The sequence below is a fragment of the Crocuta crocuta genome, unplaced genomic scaffold (assembly GCF_008692635.1).
Source record: "Crocuta crocuta isolate KB4526 unplaced genomic scaffold, BGI_CrCroc_1.0 scaffold139, whole genome shotgun sequence".
NCBI lineage: Eukaryota > Metazoa > Chordata > Mammalia > Carnivora > Hyaenidae > Crocuta > Crocuta crocuta.
The window spans coordinates 10,596,338-10,603,925 of record NW_027533258.1 but is presented as its reverse complement, the minus strand read 5'-3'; positions in this window follow the sequence as shown (position 1 = coordinate 10,603,925).

Here is a 7,588-nt window from a genome sequence, read left to right as displayed (position 1 = left end):
GAGGGGAGGGGAGGGGAGGGGAGGGAGGCAGGGGAAGGGCTGAGGCTGAGCCCACGGAGGACAATAATCAGGGGCTGGATAATAACCCGTCTTCCGCTGCTGGTTTTCGGCGGCAGCACAAACCGATGGTTACACCTCACTGCCAACCTCCTCCTGTGGGTCAGGTGTCCGCACACCCGACGCAAAGGACCGGGGAAGCCTCGTGACCAAGGAAGCCTGTGACCTGTCTCCCCGCTCCTTCCTTCTAAACCGGTGGGGGGGGGGCGCCTGGCCGGCTCAATCGGAAGAGCTTGCGACTCTTCAATCTTGGGGTTGTGAGTTCAAGCCCCGCGTTGGGCGTGGAGATTACTTTTAACAAAACAGATAAAAGTGATTCCAGATGGGAGGCCAACCAGGTGTCGCGGGGGCGTGGCCGGAGAGCGCCCCATGAAGGACCAGGCTCGAGGGGTGTGGAAAGAGCCAGCAGGAAGGGCAGGAGGGCAGAGGGCGCCAAGCTGAGTCAGGCGGCACCGCAGGTGGAGGGTGAGGCCGCAGGGAGGGGAAGGACGGGTGTGTGAATCACAGACTGAGCAAGGAAGAGCAGCTGGTGTCCAGAGGGCAGAGACCAGAGACTCCCCGGCCCCGCCAAGGGCCAGCTCAGAGTAGGTGACAGCCCCAGGAACCACCTGGCCAAAGGTCGCCCAGGAAGTGCTGGAACTGAGGAGTCACTTCAAGTCTGTGTCAAGGCCCGTGCCCTCAGGGATGGCGGTGCTGGGAAGGCCCCCCCCATCTGGCTGCTCCTCAGGGCTCAGTCCCCCAGTGCACACACAGTGACACAGTGACGTCTGTGCTTCAGACAGGCCTGGAGACCTTCTGACCCTCCCCTCAATTCTGCGTCCTTCCCAGATGCCCACCCCTCACCCCTACCCCGACTTGGGCCCCGAGGTCTCTGGAGGCGCCGGTGTCCCCCAGACGGGCTCAGACCTCACGCCTGCCTGTCTCACCCCAAGCCCAGGCCTGTGTCTCTTGGCCCAGGCTCTGTCTTGCCCAGCTCCACGCAGTCACCGCCCAGGAAGCGTGCAGGGCGGGGCAGACCGCACCCCTTCCCTTGCTTGCACGTTTAGGGCAGCGCTGAGAACAGCCCCCCACACTCACGGGTTTCCAGGAAGGGAGGGAGGGAAGAAGGGAGCAGGGGCCTCCTGGACCCAGAGGGGCCCTGGGGGTCATTGGGCCCAGTGGTTCTGGGGGCCAGTCTGCATCAGGTCGCCTGGGGAAACGACAGCCCGGGCTGCAGCCTGGGCCCGCTGGCGCGCCCCGGGAGCAGGGCCCGGCCCCGGGAGGCTGGGGAAGGCACGCGGTGACTCTGATGGAGTCTGACTGCGAGCCACCGTCCCCACCCCTTCACTCGGCAAGCGAGGAAACCAAGCCCCAGCAACGTGACACGCATCCGCGAAACAAGAGATGCAGCTGGAACGAGAATCGGGTCTCCCGGCTCCGAACGCCAGGCGTGTGCCCCCCCCGCCCCCCCCCATGCGTCGTGGTGCCAGAGCCCCACCAGCCCCGGGTCGGCAGGCCTCGCCCGGCAGCCACGGAGATGTCAGGCCTATGCAACGTGAGGAGGCGGCCAGGCCAGGGGGCCGGGCGGCGGGGGTCTCGCGGACCACACTGTACATGCCCAGAAGGCGCCTCGGCCCCGGCCCCGGCCCCGCCAAGCACACGCGAGCCCTGACTCAGACAGGGGCTGGGCAACGCAGCGCAGCGGTCCGAGCACGGGCGCTGGGGGTCCGAGCCCGGGCGCTGGGGGTCCGAGCACGGGTGCTGGGGTCCGAGCACGGGCGCTGGGGGTCCGAGCCCCTGGCCTGCTGCTGGCACCTTTACAGATGTAAGATGGCCTGCAGATGCTCTGCTTTACACTCGGGCGCTGAAGTGAGCTGTCCCTCTCAGTAGCAAGCGGTGCGGATCAGCACCAGGCACAGCACTGTGAGGCCTGAGGGAGGTGGCATTTCCAGAAGCGAGTGACCGGGCCACTCCTTCCTTCGCACTCCGAGCATCAGGGCCGGTAAGACAGGCTCGGTTCAAGGAAGGCCACCCATCCCAGCTCATACCCTCGGCATAAGGACAGAGTGGGCTTTGGACGGGAGCGCGAGGGCACCGGGAAGAGCGGGCCGCCCCTGGAAGCGACGGGAGTGGGTGTGGCCTCGTCCAGCTCACACACAGAAGACAGAGAAAGTCCCTCAGTCTTTGGGATCCAGCACAGAGACTGGTGACCTGGGGACAAAGCCNCCCCCCCCCCCCCCCCCCCCCCCCCCCCCCAAGGCCTCTGTGGCCTGGACTCTGACCTGCGAGGCCGGCCTCCGTGTGACGAGGGGCTCTCCTGCCCTCCCAGGTGACCTGACTGCCACGCCCGCCTCTCTCTCCCCTTGAAGGTCAATGGCGAAGCTGCACATGGTGACGAGGGAAGGTCAGGAGGCCGGGCAGGGGCCACTGCACCGGCTGCCTCCGTTCTAGAAACCCGACTAGACTCTAGGTCATGTTCTGCGTCTGTCCAGGGGTGTGGACGCCACAACGGGACACGGCCTGACCTGGCCGCAAATCGTATGGGCCTGGAGGCCCGGGGTTTGCCGCGGCCCATCACGCTCAGAGGAGACCATCGGAGCGCACTACCCGACACTAAGCTCTTGGCCCCCAGGACGGTTCCTGGTGACGCGCCAACACGGGTTTGTGGCCCACAGGTCCTGGCCAGAGATGCGCACAGGCCACCGCTGGGGAGGGGTGAGGCGAGGGGCCCGCGGGTCGTCAAACGGTGGGTCCCCTCCCCGTTAACACGTGCAGAGATGCCGCTACCTCTGTCACCATCGTCCCCTAATGACCTTCCCAAGCCCCTCCAGCCCCTGCCCAGGGCCCCCAGGACGAGAAGTCAGTGCCGGCACGGGCACCGCTTGTGGTGCCTACAAGCAGGACCGGAAGGCGGGAGGCGGCCAAGGGCACTGACTGCGGAAGAGAAACCCGCGACTTCTCTGCCGGCCACCTCGTGGGCATCCGTGTCAGAGGCCTGGCGCCACCCGGGAGCCCCGAGGGCGGGCGACGGTGTCGGCTCACCGGCTCAACAAGTATGAGGCACCTGCTGAGTCAGGCCCTGCTCAACTCCGCACACGCACAAAGGGAGGGGGTGGGACGGGTGGGTCCCCGGACGGGGCCAAGGGCCGGGAGTTCACGTTTTGAGGGGACAGACAGGTGTGGAGACGGCGCTGGGGGCCGCCCCGCGCGCTGAGCACAGCTAAAAGGCTCCAGCTTGTGCGTGTTTAGCTGCGATAAAAAACGTGTTTTAAGGCAGGAGGGACAGCCTTCCTCTCTTCCTGCTGAAGGACAGGCGTCTCCTCTGAGTCAGTCTACTCTCTTCCAAACCCAGTCTTCTGGACTCCTGTGCGTGCCCTCCCCTCCCGTCACCAGTGCTCCGCCCGGCAGCCCGACGCCCACGGATCTCCGCCAGGTCCAGCCCCCACCCGCCAGCGCCAGCCCCTGCAGCCCCCGAGGCCCGGGCTGGCACCCCACTCTCCCCTCTCAAAGCCTGTCCTCTACCCAGACACACGCCCCGACCATGAGCAGACCCAGACCCGGTCCTCACGGCTGCCTCCATCCACGACACGGCCACGCTCCCCAGGTCTCCAAACAACACGAGCACAGACACACAGACAGGGTGTGTCCCTGCGTGAGGCCTGCTCACCGCGGGCACACAGGCGATGAAAGCCAGGGGAAGACAACTCTCTCAAAGCACACGGCCTAGGACATCAGCCACGGCTCNAGGCATCCAACGGCCAGGGAGCCAGCACGCTCGGGCGCTGCGGTGAGTCAGACCCGAGTCCCACTCCAAGATCTGCCGTTTCCTGGCTGTCCAGCCCCAGGAAGGTCCGCGGACTCCCCAAGGTCTATGAGCCCTGGTGCGTCCCCCTGAAGACAGGAGAGAGTCACCCACTCTGAATGGCTGTGGGAAGGACCGCAAGATTATACAGGACAGAACCTACCGCTCGCCGAGGACTCCATACCGTTCCCACCCCATGCCCTCTGCAGTGAGTCCACGCTCAAGTAGAAAGGGCTTGAGTCTTTGAACTGAAGGAAGAGAAAGGGGTGCTGGCAGCCTCAGGACGAGAGAGCCAACACCCTGGGGGCCACATGCTGCCCCTCTCCCCACCCAGGCTGGCGGACGTGTGGGCCCAGGGGGTTCGAGGGACGGACTCCTGATTTCGGCTCAGCTGGTGATCTCAGGGTTGTGGGATCGAGCCCCGTGTTGGGCTCCACACTGAGCGTGGAGCCTGCTTGAGATTCTCTCTCCAAGTAAAACAATTTTTAAAATTAAAAAAGAGAAAGACCGGAGAGGAAGACAGACGCGCTAGCCTCCTCTCCCGGACACCGTGAGCACCTGCTTCTGCCCGCGGGTGCCTGGGCTCCGGGGCGACCCTGCCTCTTTCCTTTTTTTTTTCTTTTTTAAATGTTTTTTATTTATTTCTAGGAGAGAGAGAGAGAGAGACAGCGTGAGCAGGGAAGGGTCAGAAAGAGGGAGTGACAGACTCTGAAACAGGCTCCAAGCTCTGAGCTGTCAGCACAGAGCCCGACGCGGGGCTCGAACCCACGAACCGTGAGATCATGACCTAAGCGAAAGTCGGACGCTTAACCGACTAAGCCACCCAGGCGCCCCTCCCCCTGCCTCTTTTCTTGAAGACTCTTCCCTGAGCCACTCAGACTTCAAGTGCTACGTGCTTCAGCCACCTTCTCACAAATGTGCCGTGAGAGAAAGAGTGGGCGGGTGGTAAAGAGAGAACATGAGAGTCTTCTTCCCCCCGGCCTGGCTGCGGGCCTGCCCAGTCACCTCGGGAGGTGTGCCGGCAGACGCAGAGCCACCAGGGGAGACGCGGGCCACGCGTGGAAGTCATTCACAGACTCCGTTCCCCCCTCCGCCCAGAGGCCGCGAAGGAGCGGCCTTCACGCAGAAGGCTGTGCCCTCCGAGCCCACGCCCGGTCCGCGGGAGGCGCTGCCGGCACCCCGGGCACAGGAGCGGCTCCTCCCCGTGCTGCGACACCGTTAGAGACTCCCGGACACTGTGACAGCGGCGCCCCAGACACCCCCGGAAGGCAGGACCTCCTGCGGCGCGGACACTGGGGGGGGGGGTGCGAGGCCTTCCTGCCTCCTCCCTCGCCCGCCACCTCCGTGTTTCCTGGGCAAAGTCTCCTCCATCNGGAGGCCGGGCCACCCGCCCCAGCCCTGCTTCGGGAGTTGGGACCGCCGCGCCGCGCCGCACACCCCACTCACCCTCACTCGCTCGCGCTGTCAAGGGACGACCCCATCTGTTCAGGCGCAGGGTCTACGTAACGGGGAGAAGCCCGCCCCCCACAACGCCCCTACCTTCCAGCCCCAGGAGACACCCTCCCCCCCCCGTGGGTGTCTGTGAGGAGACGGAAATGCTAACTGCCAGACGGTGGCGACCGTTTCACCAGGAACACGCGCATCACCCCGGCACGCCGTCCACCTCGGTCACGTACACACCGTCACCAACCTCAAAGGACTCCACGCTCACACACCCGCTCTAGACAACAGGCGCCTAAACCGGTGGCCCACACACACACACGCGCGCGCGCACACACACACACACACGCGCACACACACACACACACGCAGGGTCCTGAGTCGCCGCCCTTGCTGCGGCCACACACCACCTGAAGGGCAAGGTGAAGGGCGGCCGAGCCAGGGCCTCCCAGCGCCGGCCCGCTCTCCCGGCCCCGGACCACCCGCTTCGCTTCCGAACAGCAAGGCAGGTTCCGGCCACCGGCTCTGACGGCGGCGTCTCTGTTAGGGACTCCGCACCTGTGTACACACACGACCGCCTGTCCGGGCCCCTCGCCGCTCCTAGACTGAAGGACCCCACGTCTACCTCGTGCATCAATGTGACCTCTGAGCCTGGTTCCAGATCGTTCCTCAAACAAAACAAGGGACCTACCCAGGGTTAACAAGCACCTCCTGGGGCCAGACGCCCCCCCCCCCAACTCTCCAGGGGCCCCGCGGGCCAGGACAGCTGCAGCCCTTCCTCTCTGCTCCCTCCACATCCCCTACCCTTCTGAGGAACAAAAAGCCTCAAGTGCCTCCTCAGCTGGCCTCTGGAGGTGCTCCCTGTAGATGGAAGCGCCCCAGACTGAAGCCACGGCTGAGCTGACCAGGGGACGGGCAGGAAGGAAGGACGGGGGAGACAAGGGAACGTGGGTGCGGCCACAGGGCCCACGGCTTCGGCCACGCGGGGTTTCTCTCTCGCTAGTTCCGTGCGCATTCAGGAAACGGGCCGACTTATTCACCTGATTACGTTTTGCTCTATTCCTTAAACGTAGGAAAAGGCTGAGGGAGTTGGGGGTAAAGCAGACGCCTGGGGAGAAGACAGGCCTGGGTATCAGGTTTCAAGATGACTAAACGCTGGAAAAAAGAAAATGAGTAGAAATCCCAGGAATCAGACAAAAACTTCCAGATTTTGAGGACTGCAAGATACTGAGGAAAGCAGTAACAGTTAAGAAAGGGGGCACCTGGGTGGCTCAGTCGGTTAAGTGCCTGACGTCAACTCAGGTCGTGATCTCAAGGTTCGTGAGTTCAAGCCCCGTGTAGGACTCTGTGCTGACAGCTCAGAGCCTGGAGCTGCTTCCGATTCTGTGTCTCCCTCTCTCCCTGCCCCTCCCCTGCTCACTCTGTCTCTTCCTCTCAAAAGGAAATAAACATTAAAAAAAAAAAAGAGGGGCGCCTGGGTGGCTTAGTCGGTTAAGCGTCCGACTTTCGCTTAGGTCATGATCTCGCGGTTCATGGGTTCGAGCCCCGCGTCAGGCTCTGTGCTGACTGCCAGCTCAGAGCCTGGAGCCTGTTTCAGTCTGTGACTCCCTCTCTCTCTGACCCTCCCCTGCTCACGCTGTCTCTCTCTCTCTCCTAGAAATAAATAAAACATTAAAAAAAAAATTTTTTTTAAAAAAAGAAAGAAAAGGGGAGACTTGGGACACCTTGGTGACTCGGTCGGTTGAGCATCTAGTTGAGGTCTGACTTCAACTCGGGTCATGATCTTGTAGGTTCTTGGGTTTGAGCCCTACATTGGGCTCTGCTGGCAGTGTGGGCCCTGCTTGGGATGCTCTGTCTCCCCCTCTCTCTGCCCCTCCCCTGCTTGCACATGCTCTCAAAATAAACAAAATTTAAAAAAAGGAAGGGGAGCCTGAGTGTGGTCCCCAGGCCGATGTCACACCCTTCCCGGAGCCCCTGGAGCCTGGTTCTCACAACAGGTGCCGCCGATGCTCGGTGCCCGCGGCAGGAAGGACCCGGACGCCGTCGTCTGGAGGCGGCAGGGTCGGTCAGGCCGACCCTCGGTGGCTTCTGGAGAGAGATGCTCTCTGGCCCCAGAGCTGTGTGACGTCTCTGGGCTGAGAGGTTACTGTGTTCCTCATTCACAGACCAATGGCCGGGGACAAGCCTGTGAAGGGCGGTCGCACGCTTCCTGCCATCTCGTCCCCCAAATGACAGGACACCGCACGTATCCAAGCTGTGCGAGGCACCCAGTCCGGAGCTGAGAGAACGGGGGCCGGTGTGAAATCCAAG